Source organism: Rhinoderma darwinii (assembly GCF_050947455.1).
Source record: "Rhinoderma darwinii isolate aRhiDar2 chromosome 3 unlocalized genomic scaffold, aRhiDar2.hap1 SUPER_3_unloc_15, whole genome shotgun sequence".
NCBI classification, from domain to species: domain Eukaryota; kingdom Metazoa; phylum Chordata; class Amphibia; order Anura; family Rhinodermatidae; genus Rhinoderma; species Rhinoderma darwinii.
In genome coordinates, this window is record NW_027461740.1 from 1 (window position 1) to 6,452 (window position 6,452).

A 6,452-nucleotide genomic window follows, 5' to 3' on the forward strand; every position below is an offset into this window, starting at 1 on the left:
CTTCCAGAAACATATTAAAGTTTGTCACCTATAGAAAGAGTTATTTTAATTCCATCCTCTTTATCACTGATTAATTACATTAATAATAGTGGTTCCAGCTGTGCCCCTGGCTTACAACTCTGAAAAGCGAGCAATATTTAGAGTATAAATCACTATAACTACAGCATCCCATTTGTCCAGACTTTTATTTTCCTCTTGATAAAAACAAATCAGGTTGGTTGGACAACTTCTGTCCTTAGTAAATCTCTGCTTGCTGTCAATTATAATACTATTTTCTGTCACATACTCCTGTATATAGTCCCTTAAATGGACTCTGTCACCAGTTTATCAATTCCCAATTTCCTAACTAGCCTAATAGGCGCTATGATGCTGATAACTACAGTGTGATTTGTTGTTTTTTTTAAAAAAACGTTTATTTGCAAAGTTATGAGCATTTATTTATATATACTAATGTAGCTCTAATAGCCAAATAGGAGATGACTCCTTTTTACTCTGGGCTGCTAATGTTTTCTGTATGACGCTGTCCAATCAGCATACAACTTCTCCCCCTTCCCTGTCCAGCAACACAGTGTGATCATATAGTACACTGCGTCCATTCCCGACTGTGTTTTCAACAGGTGATATCTTCGGTTCTGTCACAGCTAGAACTGTGATTTTGGTGTCATATGAAAGGGTAGAATCCAGTCTTTCAAATGCCACCAAATCTGCTTTTTTTAGGTGGCCCACAGCCCGAGCTATGGCTGTTTGAATTGATCCCCCTTCCCTGTAGCTTGAGTTTCACAATGTGTGTGAAGCAGCTTCATGCTGATAGGACAGCATCAGATGCTGAGAGTCAGCTCCACCTCAGGAGAATTGCTGCTGTTACCTCCCAGATGTCTAATAAAGGCTAAATTACATATTTAGAAAATGCTCATAATTTTGCAAATAATAAACATTTTTTTTACTACAAATCACCCTGTAGTTATCAGCAGCAAAGCACCAATTAGACTAGTTAGGAGTTAGGGACCTGATAAACTGGTAACAGAGTCCCTTTAAGAGCTCTTCAAAAGTTTTTCCCACAATGGATGTTAAGCTTACTGGTCTATAATTACTTTGTATTGAACTTACTACTTATAGAAAACTCAATGACATTCATGGGGTCTCTGTCACCAATGAAAAACCCGATAGATTTTTAATTGCCTATAAAGAATTTGATTCATCATATACTTTAGTTATGTAAACTTAAATAATAAACAAGTGAATAAACTAAAGCAACAAATAGCAAGGCACTGCTGAGATTTGTACTCAGGATCTCCTGTTTACTAGACAGGCGCTTTAACCAACTAAGCCACAGCACCAAAGCACTTTTCTTCTCACGGTGTCCTACCACACAGCTCAGTTCAGAGCAAAAGACTGATCTCATATTTTAGGCTAGCCCCTTAGGTGTAGTTGCCAGAAGTCTTAACAGTCAGGGTACATAAGTTGTGATGGCCGAGTGGTTAAGGCGTTGGATTTGAAATCCAATGGGGTCTCCCTGCACAGGTTCAAGTCCTGTTCACAAAGTTCTATTTTAAGAAGAGAACTTCCAGAAACATGTTAAAGTTTGTCACCTATAGAAAGAGTTATTTTAATTCCATCCTCTTTATCACTGATTAATTACATTAATAATAGTGGTTCCAGCTGTGCCCCTGGCTTACAACTCTGAAAAGCGAGCAATATTTAGAGTATAAATCACTATAACTACAGCATCCCATTTGTCCAGACTTTTATTTTCCTCTTGATAAAAACAAATCAGGTTGGTTGGACAACTTCTGTCCTTAGTAAATCTCTGCTTGCTGTCAATTATAATACTATTTTCTGTCACATACTCCTGTATATAGTCCCTTAAATGGACTCTGTCACCAGTTTATCAATTCCCAATTTCCTAACTAGCCTAATAGGCGCTATGATGCTGATAACTACAGTGTGATTTGTTGTTTTTTTTTAAAAAACGTTTATTTGCAAAGTTATGAGCATTTATTTATATATACTAATGTAGCTCTAATAGCCAAATAGGAGATGACTCCTTTTTACTCTGGGCAGCTAATGTTTTCTGTATGACGCTGTCCAATCAGCATACAACTTCTCCCCCTTCCCTGTCCAGCAACACAGTGTGATCATATAGTACACTGCGTCCATTCCCGACTGTGTTTTCAACAGGTGATATCTTCGGTTCTGTCACAGCTAGAACTGTGATTTTGGTGTCATATGAAAGAGTAGAATCCAGTCTTTCAAATGCCACCAAATCTGCTTTTTAGGTGGCCCACAGCCCGAGCTATGGCTGTTTGAATTGATCCCCCTTCCCTGTAGCTTGAGTTTCACAATGTGTGTGAAGCAGCTTCATGCTGATAGGACAGCATCAGATGCTGAGAGTCAGCTCCACCTCAGGAGAATTGCTGCTGTTACCTCCCAGATGTCTAATAAAGGCTAAATTACATATTTAGAAAATGCTCATAATTTTGCAAATAATAAACATTTTTTTTACTACAAATCACCCTGTAGTTATCAGCAGCAAAGCACCAATTAGACTAGTTAGGAGTTAGGGACCTGATAAACTGGTAACAGAGTCCCTTTAAGAGCTCTTCAAAAGTTTTTCCCACAATGGATGTTAAGCTTACTGGTCTATAATTACTTTGTATTGAACTTACTACTTATAGAAAACTCAATGACATTCATGGGGTCTCTGTCACCAATGAAAAACCCGATAGATTTTTAATTGCCTATAAAGAATTTGATTCATCATATACTTTAGTTATGTAAACTTAAATAATAAACAAGTGAATAAACTAAAGCAACAAATAGCAAGGCACTGCTGAGATTTGTACTCAGGATCTCCTGTTTACTAGACAGGCGCTTTAACCAACTAAGCCACAGCACCAAAGCACTTTTCTTTTCACGGTGTCCTACCACACAGCTCAGTTCAGAGCAAAAGACTGATCTCATATTTTAGGCTAGCCCCTTAGGTGTAGTTGCCAGAAGTCTTAACAGTCAGGGTACATAAGTTGTGATGGCCGAGTGGTTAAGGCGTTGGATTTGAAATCCAATGGGGTCTCCCTGCACAGGTTCAAGTCCTGTTCACAACGTTCTATTTTAACCCCTTCCCTCTTTAGCCACTTTTGACCTTCCTGACCGAGCCTCATTTTTCAAATCTGACATGTGTCACTTTATGTGGTAATAACTCCGGAATGCTTTCACCTATCCAAGCGATTCTGAGATTGTTTTCTCGTGACACATTGGACTTTATGTTACTGGCAAAATTTGCTCGATATGTTCAGTATTTAATTGTGAAAAACACCAAAATTTAGCGAAAAATTGCAAAAATTAGCATTTTTCTCAATTTAAATGTATCTGCTTGTAAGACAGGCAGTTATACCACCCAAAATTGTTTCTAATTAACATCACCCATATGTCTACTTTAGATTGGCATCGTTTTTTGAACATCCTTTTATTTTTCTATGACCTCACAAGGCTTAGAACTTTAGCAGCAATTTCTCACATTTTCAAGAAAATTTCAAAAGGCCATTTTTACAGGGGCCAGTTCAGTTGTGAAGTGGCTTTGAGGGCCTTATATATTAGAAACCCCCAAAAAGTCACCCCATTTTAAAAACTTCACCCCTCAAAGTATTCAAAACAGCATTTAGGAAATGTCTTAACCCTTTACACATGTCACAGGAATTAAAGCAATGTAGAGGTGAATTTTACAAATTTCATATTTTTTTGCAGAAATACATTTTTAGTACAATTTTTTTTATAACACAGAAGGTTTTACCAGAGAAATGCAACTCAATATTTGTTGCCCAGTTTCTGCAGTTTTAGGAAATATCCCACATGTGGCTGTAGCGTGCTACTGGAATGAAGCACCGGCCTCAGAAGCAAAGGAGCACCTAGTGGATTTTGGGGCCTTATTTTTGTTAGAATAAATTTTAGGCACCATGTCAGGTTTGAAGGGCTCTTGTGGTGCCAAAACAGTCAAAATCCCCCAAAAGTGACCCCATCTGGGAAACTACACACCTCAAGGAAATTATCTAGGGGTGTAGTGAGCATTTTGACCGCACAGCTTTTTTACAGAATTTATTGGAAGTAGGCCGTGAAAATTAAAATCAACATTTATTCAAAGAAAATTTAGGTTTAGCCATTTTTTTTCTCATTTCCACAAGGACTGAAGGAGAAAAAGCACCGTAAAATTTGTAAAGCAATGTCTCCCGAGTAAAACAATACCCCACATGTGGTAATAAACGGATATTTGAACACAGGGCATGGCTTAGAAGGGATGGAGTGCCATTTGGCTTTGGGAGATCACATTTAGCAGGAATGGTTTGAGAGGCCTTGTCACATTTACAAAGCCCCTGAGGGGACTAAACAGTGGAAACCCCCCACAAGTGACCCCATCTGGGAAACTAGACACCTCAAGGAAATTATCTAGGGGTATGGTGAGCATTTTGACCGCACAGGTTTTTTACAGAATTTATTGGAAGTAGGCCGTGAAAATTAAAATCAACATTTATTCAAAGAAAATTTAGGTTTAGCCATTTTTTTTCTCATTTCCACAAGGACTGAAGGAGAAAAAGCACCGTAAAATTTGTAAAGCAATGTCTCCCGAGTAAAACAATACCCCACATGTGGTAATAAACGGATATTTGAACACAGGGCATGGCTTAGAAGGGATGGAGTGCCATTTGGCTTTGGGAGATCACATTTAGCAGGAATGGTTTGAGAGGCCTTGTCACATTTACAAAGCCCCTGAGGGGACTAAACAGTGGAAACCCCCCACAAGTGACCCCATTTCGGAAACTACACCCATTGAGGAAATTATCTAGGGGTATAGTGAGAATTTTTAGTTTTGTTTTAGGTGTTTTTTTTTACAATTTTTAAATGATCAAATTTTAAATGGGGCTGGTCAGTAGAAAAATTAATAATTGGTCATGGCCAGTATGGGAGACAGAAAAGGTGAATAATGAATAAATAAATTAAAAATCCAAGGAGGTATGATATATTTTGAAACATTGGTTCATGCACAGGCCGGGATTTGTGGGACATGTCTCACAATGGTATGTGGTGTCCTTACGAATGCCTCGCTTGGCACACACACGGCATTTTTTTTGGGGCTTCTTTTTTTTTTCAGTGGGGGGGATTTCTGTCGGGAAATGCTGGCCGGGAATTATCCTACTGACGGAAGAGCCAGATGAACTGCCCTCTCCTTCCTGGTTACCAAACATCAGGGACTTTATGACCTTTTCCTGAAATTGCAGGAACGTACCTCCACTGCTGGCATATCTATAGAGGACAAAGGCGTTGTATAAAGCCATCTGTGTAAGATGCACAGACAGCTTCTTATACCATACTCTGGTCTTGCGCATGGCGTTGTATGGTTTTATAACCTGGTCGGACAGGTCAACGCCACCCATATACTTGTTGTACTCCTGTACACAATATGGTTTTGGGACTTGGGAAGTGGATCCACGTACAGGGACTAGGCTGCATCTGCTGTCGTGTATGCTGGTCAGTATAAGGACGTCCCTTTTATCCTTATACTTTAGGAGGAGCAGATTGTCGCAGCAGAAAGCTTTGCTCTCTCCTAATTTTAGGATCTGACCCAGCAATGTTTTGGGGAGGCCCTTCTTATTTTTGCGGATTGTTCCGCATACCAAGGTGGATCTGGACAAGAGAACTTTTACTAAGGGGACACTGTTATAAAAGTTGTCCAGATAAAGATGATAGCCTTTCCCAAGTAAAGGATGGATAAGATCCCATACGATCTTTCCACTAATTCCAAGGAAAGGGGGGCATTCTGGGGGATCTATATGGGAGTCTTTTCCCTCATAGACCCTAAAGGAGTAGGTGTAACCGGTGGCACTTTCGCACAGCTTGTAGAGCTTTATGCCGTACCGGGCTCTTTTATTGGGTAGATACTGCCTGAAGTGCAGTCTACCCTTGAAGCTGACTAGGGATTCATCTACCGAAATATTTTGCTGGGGGGTATAAACGTGGGAAAAAATTTGGGAGTAGTGGGCAATCAATGGTCGTATTTTATATAGCCTATCAAAATTTGGGGCCTGTGGGGGTGGGCACTGGCTATTATCATTGTAATGAAGGAATTTCAGGATGGCTTCGAAGCGCTTCCTTGGCATTACTGTGCGGTAAATGGGGGTGTTATATAAAATATCAAGGGACCAATAGTCTCTAATCCTAGGCTTTTTTATTAGGCCAAAACTTAAAAATATGCCCCAAAACTTCCGCAATTCCACTAGGTTTGTGGGGGTCCAATTTTGGCTTCTCCCATAATAAGAGTCAGGGTTCTGGGCGATAAATTGTTCCGCATAGATGTTGGTCTGCTGGACCATTAACGCTAAAAGGGAGTCTGAAAAAAAAAGGTTAAAATAATCAATGGGGCTGAAACCCGTCATTTCAATTTGAATGCCTGAGCGGGCTGTAAA

General features: G+C 39.6%; 1 non-coding gene across 1 annotated transcript; it reads left to right on the top strand.

Annotated features, from left to right (window-relative positions):
- The first annotated feature begins 3,019 nt into the window (after nt 1–3,019).
- On the top strand, nt 3,020–3,101 carry TRNAS-UGA (transfer RNA serine (anticodon UGA)). Its single transcript has one exon. It is a non-coding gene; the product is annotated as a tRNA-Ser (tRNA).
- Nucleotides 3,102–6,452: the final 3,351 nt, after the last annotated feature.